At 54.5% G+C, this 5,000-nt stretch overlaps 2 non-coding genes and 1 pseudogene across 2 annotated transcripts; all 3 read right to left on the bottom strand.

Annotated features, from left to right (window-relative positions):
• Positions 1–170, bottom strand: part of LOC125787106 (28S ribosomal RNA) — a 5,661-nt pseudogene extending 5,491 nt beyond the window's left edge.
• Positions 171–816: 646 nt separating this feature from the next.
• On the bottom strand, positions 817–970 carry LOC125787081 (5.8S ribosomal RNA). The gene has a single exon (XR_007429001.1). It is a non-coding gene; the product is annotated as a 5.8S ribosomal RNA (ribosomal RNA).
• Positions 971–1,339: 369 nt separating this feature from the next.
• Positions 1,340–3,203, bottom strand: LOC125787095 (18S ribosomal RNA). The gene has a single exon (XR_007429013.1). It is a non-coding gene; the product is annotated as an 18S ribosomal RNA (ribosomal RNA).
• Positions 3,204–5,000: the final 1,797 nt, after the last annotated feature.

Genomic DNA, 5,000 nt, shown 5'->3' with positions numbered 1-5,000 from the left:
GATACGGACTTCTATACGCCACATGTCCCGACGCCCGTGAAGGACGGGGGATTCGGCGCTGGGCTCTTCCCTCTTCGCTCGCCGCTACTAGGGGAATCCTTGTTAGTTTCTTTTCCTCCGCTTAGTAATATGCTTAAATTCAGCGGGTCGTCTCGTCTGATCTGAGGTCGCGCTCGAAGGGCTGTCGTCGCCAGGCGTACGCCGCCGCGAGGGAGGGTGGGAACCACCCCTCGCGGTCTGGCTGGAAACCGTTCGGAGGAACCCTTCAAGACGGGGAGGTTCGATTCGGCCGGAGGACGGGATGAAAACGGGAAGAAAAAACTTAAGCCCCCCTCTTCGCCTTCTACCGGAGCGTTCCTACCAACCTCTCTTTTGCCGCGCACTCGGCCCGAACGAAAAGGAGAGGGAGGACGGAGATCCGCTGACGGAGAGACGGCGCGCATAACGGGCAGCCAGAGAGGGTAAAACCCACCGGCAGCCGTCGCTACGACGTCTCTCCACGGACCTCCGCCACCTCTCCCTCGCCGGAACGAGGAACGGTAGAGGACGGTGTGTGGAAAGCCGGCCTCCGAGACCCATTGCTGGGCAACGGAGACGAAGACGAGAGGGTGGACGAAAGTCTTCCCCCGCGATCAAGCCCGTCGAGCGGCTTTTGTCGAGTCCCGAACGAGAAGGGAACCTGACCGAGTCTGCTTTTAGGAAGACGAAGGTGCGGGCACCTGCGAACCTCCAGCCGCGGTCCCCTCGAACCGTCTCTTAACTCTTCCCCGGAGGGAAGAGGGAGACGGAACAAAAAGGTCCGATAGATTGGAATAGCGACCCTCAGACAGGCGTGGCCCCGGGATTGACCCGGGGCCGCAATGTGCGTTCAAAGTGTCGATGATCAATGTGTCCTGCAATTCACATTAGTTCTCGCAGCTGGCTGCGTTCTTCATCGACGCACGAGCCAAGTGATCCACCGCTAAGAGTTGTACTCTTTATGGTTTGTTTTTGTTTTCGAAGCCATGTAACCAACAGACACAAAAGTGACGGTTTGAAATAATGTTTTACGGCAGCCGCGGGTACGGGCGCCCCGGAACGCCTAAGCGAACTCGGGGTCATCAAACCGCGCCGCCGAGCCGCCTCCGGAGTAAGAAACCCCGCAGACGGACTTCGGGGGCCAGGTACCCGTCTCCCTTTGGCCGTAAAACACGTTTTTGCTCAGGACACCGTTTTTTCAAGTCATTAAAAGGCCGAAGGGAATCCCTGTAGTTCCCGACGTCGGGCCGTGGCTTGAACATTTTTGTTTGTGGAAATGGGAGTCGCGCCTACTGGGAGGCACTACCAACCCAAGTCCCGGTAATGATCCTTCCGCAGGTTCACCTACGGAAACCTTGTTACGACTTTTACTTCCTCTAGATGATCAAGTTCGATCGACTTTTCAGCACAGCACCAAGGCCCCGCGAAGGAGCCCCGGCGTGGCCGATCCGAGGACCTCACATAACCATCCAATCGGTAGTAGCGACGGGCGGTGTGTACAAAGGGCAGGGACTTAATCAGCGCGAGCTGATGACCCGCACTTACTGGGAATTCCTCGTTCATGGGGAATAATTGCAATCCCCAATCCCCGTCACGAACGGGTTTAAGCGGATTACCCGCGCCTCTCGGCGTAGGGTAGGCACACGCTGGCCCGGCCATTGTGGCGCGCGTGCAGCCCCGGACATCTAAGGGCATCACAGACCTGTTATTGCTCCATCTCGCGTGGCTATACGCCACTGGTCCCTCTAAGAAGTTAACCGCGACCGCGGGGGGCCGCGTAACTATTTAGCACGAAGGAATCTCGTTCGTTATCGGAATTAACCAGACAAATCACTCCACCAACTAAGAACGGCCATGCACCACCACCCACAGAATCGAGAAAGAGCCATCAGTCTGTCAATCCTTTCCGTGTCCGGGCCGGGTGAGGTTCCCCGTGTTGAGTCAAATTAAGCCGCAGGCTCCACTCCTGGTGGTGCCCTTCCGTCAATTCCTTTAAGTTTCAGTTTTGCAACCATACTCCCCCCGGAACCCAAAGACTCTGGTTTCCCCGCACGCTGCCCGGCGGGTCATGGGAATAACGCCGCCGGATCGCGGGTCGGCATAGTTTACGGTCGGAACTACGACGGTATCTGATCGTCTTCGAACCTCCGACTTTCGTTCTTGATTAATGAAAACATTCTTGGCAAATGCTTTCGCTTTCGTCCGTCTTGCGCCGGTCCAAGAATTTCACCTCTAGCGGCGCAATACGAATGCCCCCGGCCGTCCCTCTTAATCATGGCCCTGGTTCAGGAAACCCACAAAATAGAACCGGAGTCCTATTCCATTATTCCTAGCTCAGGCATTCAGGCGAGTTTGGTGCCCGCTTTGAACACTCTGATTTTTTCAAAGTAAACGCTCCGGACCCCTGAGGACCGGACACCCAACCAAGGGCATCCGGGGGGCGCCGGGAGGCAGGGTCTGGGACAGGCGGTAGCTCGCCTCGCGGCGGACCGCCAGCCCACTCCCGAAGTCCAACTACGAGCTTTTTAACTGCAGCAAATTTAATATACGCTATTGGAGCTGGAATTACCGCGGCTGCTGGCACCAGACTTGCCCTCCAATGGGTCCTCACCCATGTGTTTAGGATACGTTCATTCCGATTACAGGGCCTCGAAAGAGACCTGCATCGTTATTTTTCGTCACTACCTCACCGTGTCGGTAATGGGTAATTTGCGCGCCTGCTGCCTTCCTTGGATGTGGTAGCCATTTCTCAGGCTCCCTCTCCGGAATCGAACCCTGATTCCCCGTTACCCGTGGTCACCATGGTAGCCCCCTATGCTACCATCGACAGCTGATAGGGCAGACATTCGAATGAGACGTCGCCGCCGCGGTGGGCGCGCGATCGACCCGAGGTTATCTAGAGTCACCAAAGGGCCGGGGGAAACCCTCGCGGGTCCCCCCGGGTGGGTTTTGGGTCTGATAAATGCACGCATCCCGGCCCCCCCGAGAGAGGACCGGTCAGCGCTCGTTTGCATGTATTAGCTCTGGAATTACCACAGTTATCCGAGTAACGTGTGGAGCGATCAAAGGAACCATAACTGATTTAATGAGCCATTCGCAGTTTCACTGTACCTTCCGTGTGCACTTAGACCTGCATGGCTTAATCTTTGAGACAAGCATATGTTACTGGCAGGATCAACCAGGTTGCTGCGAGTGGTTTTTGTCACAGAAAAAACCATTGGTTCTTAGAGGGGAGAGGGATCGGCCCCGTACCGTCCGAAGAACCCCCCGGGGAGGGGGGGACGGGCGGAGAGGCTCGTCCGAGCTCACCCCTCATTGCTCCCAGTGGAAATTAGTGTGGCAACTCCGCTGCGCGAGTTCCCGCTTGCTTCGGGGATAACAAGGAAACGCTCGTTCCGAAACCGGGGGTCCGGAGCTTTTTGAAGCCGGGTGCTGGAGCTCGGGGGCCGCGAGGACCACCGAGGCATCGAGTCCGACGGCTCCGGGCCGACCGGTTATCGTGTTAGGGCAGATTGCGATATAGACGGGCCGTCTACGACTCCCTCGGATAGGTTCGGAAAGGTCCTCCCCCTGACGGAGGACCCCCCTGGAGGCTAACCCGCTGGGTCGGGTAGGAACGCACCGCGCACAGTGGCCACGGAGGGCCGCGCGGTTGCCTACCCAGGCGGGCTTGGTAGTCCATTCGATCGGGTCAAAATAATAAAAGAGATACCCCCCCTGGAACCGTCTCTGGAAGTTTGGTTTTTCCTCCGTACCGCCTGGGGGGCGGGGGGCGGGACGGAGGCCGACCTGCGGAGCTTCATGGTCGGGTAGGATCGGGTCCGTGTTATAGTGTCCAAAAATCCACTTTGGAACTATTAATGGGGCTTTATTTAAGCTCTGCCATGCTTAGAAATGAATGGAGAATCATCTCCAGTGCTTGGACCCCTATAGATTGCCACTCTCCTCAACAGTCCGACGGCACCCCTTTGAAAAACCCCCCGACGAAAAATCCTCCAGAGCGCGGGCGAACTCGCTCCGAGGCCGACCGGAGTGCACCTTCGTCGGGCAAGGGAGTCGGGCGAAGGGGGTCAGAAATCCTGGAGCTCGCCACCCTCACTAGTTTTTGGCGTGAAATGGTAGACCAAAAGTGGGGACTTAGAAAAATTTCGCACTTTTTCGACCTACCACTGGTAGACCGAGTGGGACTTAGTCATTTTTTCAGCTTTTTCGGGCCTACCACTGGTAGACCAAGTTGGACTTAGTCATTTTTTCAGCTTTTTCGAGCCTACCACTGGTAGACCAAGTTGGACTTAGTCATTTTTTCGACTTTTCGAGCTTACCACTGGTAGACCAAGTTGGACTTAGTCATTTTTTCAACTTTTCGAGCCTACCACTGGTAGACCAAGTTGGACTTAGTCATTTTTTTCGACTTTTCAGAGCTACCACTGGTAGACCAAGTTGGACTTAGTCATTTTTTCGACTTTTCAGAGCTACCACTGGTAGACCAAGTTGGACTTAGTCATTTTTTCAACTTTTCGAGCTTACCACTGGTAGACCAAGTTGGACTTAGTCATTTTTTCAACTTTTCGAGCCTACCACTGGTAGACCAAGTTGGACTTAGTCATTTTTTCAACTTTTCGAGCATACCACTGGTAGACCAAGTTGGACTTAGTCATTTTTTCGACTTTTCAGAGCTACCACTGGTAGACCAAGTTGGACTTAGTCATTTTTTCGACTTTTCAGAGCTACCACTGGTAGACCAAGTTGGACTTAGTCATTTTTTCAACTTTTCGAGCTTACCACTGGTAGACCAAGTTGGACTTAGTCATTTTTTCAACTTTTCGAGCCTACCACTGGTAGACCAAGTTGGACTTAGTCATTTTTTCAACTTTTCGAGCCTACCACTGGTAGACCAAGTGGGACTTAGTCATTTTTTCAACTTTTCGAGCCTACCACTGGTAGACCAAGTTGGACTTAGTCATTTTTTCGACTTTTCAGAG

Source organism: Astyanax mexicanus, chromosome 22 (genome assembly GCF_023375975.1).
Source record: "Astyanax mexicanus isolate ESR-SI-001 chromosome 22, AstMex3_surface, whole genome shotgun sequence".
Lineage (NCBI taxonomy): Eukaryota > Metazoa > Chordata > Actinopteri > Characiformes > Acestrorhamphidae > Astyanax > Astyanax mexicanus.
Note: the sequence above shows the minus strand (reverse complement) of the source record. Positions and strands in the feature narration are given on the sequence as shown.